Genomic DNA, 1,289 nt, shown 5'->3' with positions numbered 1-1,289 from the left:
TGATTAACTGACTTTTAATGTTCACATTACATTTGTTTCACTCCACGAAACAAAATCTGTTCAACAATCCTTTCAGAGTAACCATCTTATCTTGCATTTAGATAAAAGGAAACTCAAAAAAATGTTAGCTGTATGTAAAAAAAAATGTAAAGCTATACAAAAAACAAAATAAATACATGCCATATAAAAGATTTTAGGATCTTTTTGGTATTATAGTATTGTATTTAGTAGTTAAACGTCAATGAAAATATACCATGCAATGGAAAAATACACTGATTTTACTGCTTAACAAAAATCAAGACATTTAATGCAATAATTACAATTAAATGCTGAAAATAGTAATAATGAAAAGGTAATGAAAAGTAGGTGTCCAAATTTTTGGCTGGTAGTACACAATGAAATTTGTAAATAAAATAATTTTATATCTATAGGAAACTGGCGGGTCTTACTGTACAGCGTATATAAAAAAATAGTGGTTTTGAAATGTTAAGGTGCAGTCATATTTATCGTTGCTCTGAGAAATTTTGTGGGTGAACTTTCTACTGAATTCATCACAATGAACTTTGCCGGATGGACTTCTGGTGGCGAAATATTATTTCCCTATTCACAAAGTTGAAATTTATGTTGGGTTCAGATTTGGTGAACTTTGACAATTCGTAGCACTGACCAATAGCAAGGTTTGGCAGTGACTTCTGTGTGGGCAGAGATTTATATCATTGCCAAAGAGCAAAAAGATCCACAACAAGGTGCTCATTCTGTCAGTGTCTATTCAGCCATTTTTCTATAACACTATACCTCAATATTATAAATACATGAATAAAACATCTGTTTAGAAATCAGTTATTTAGGGTTGGTTTGTTTGCTAGCTGGCAGAATAGATTCTTGGCAAAATTCAGTTGAGCAAGGCTAAGTGTGAAAACACCTTTATAATACAGTTGATTATAATAGGATCCAGTTTTTGCAACACCGCACATGTCCAGTATAGACACGGTATAACATGTAAACATTGATATTATGGAAATAGACAAAAGTTCAAAATGCTCTTTGGAATTATGGTACATTTTCACCATATGGAACATTTGGTATAATGTTTTCTCTTGATCTGCAGAATATCCTGACAGAATTAATCAACAACATCATAAATATTTGAAAAAATAATAAACTCCTCAAGAAGTCGCTTTAAGCCCTTTTTAAACATTGATTTGTTTGATTTATATAAAAATATTTAGCTTAATTTTACCCTCGTTTCGTTATTGTGAACTAAATTCTGAACTATTTGAAGAGATTCT

The sequence above is a fragment of the Sinocyclocheilus grahami genome, unplaced genomic scaffold (assembly GCF_001515645.1).
Source record: "Sinocyclocheilus grahami isolate Dianchi unplaced genomic scaffold, SAMN03320097.WGS_v1.1 scaffold6646.1, whole genome shotgun sequence".
In the NCBI taxonomy this organism is placed as follows: Eukaryota; Metazoa; Chordata; class Actinopteri; order Cypriniformes; family Cyprinidae; genus Sinocyclocheilus; species Sinocyclocheilus grahami.
The sequence above is the reverse complement of the archived record's forward strand: the minus strand, read 5'-3'. Positions refer to the sequence as shown.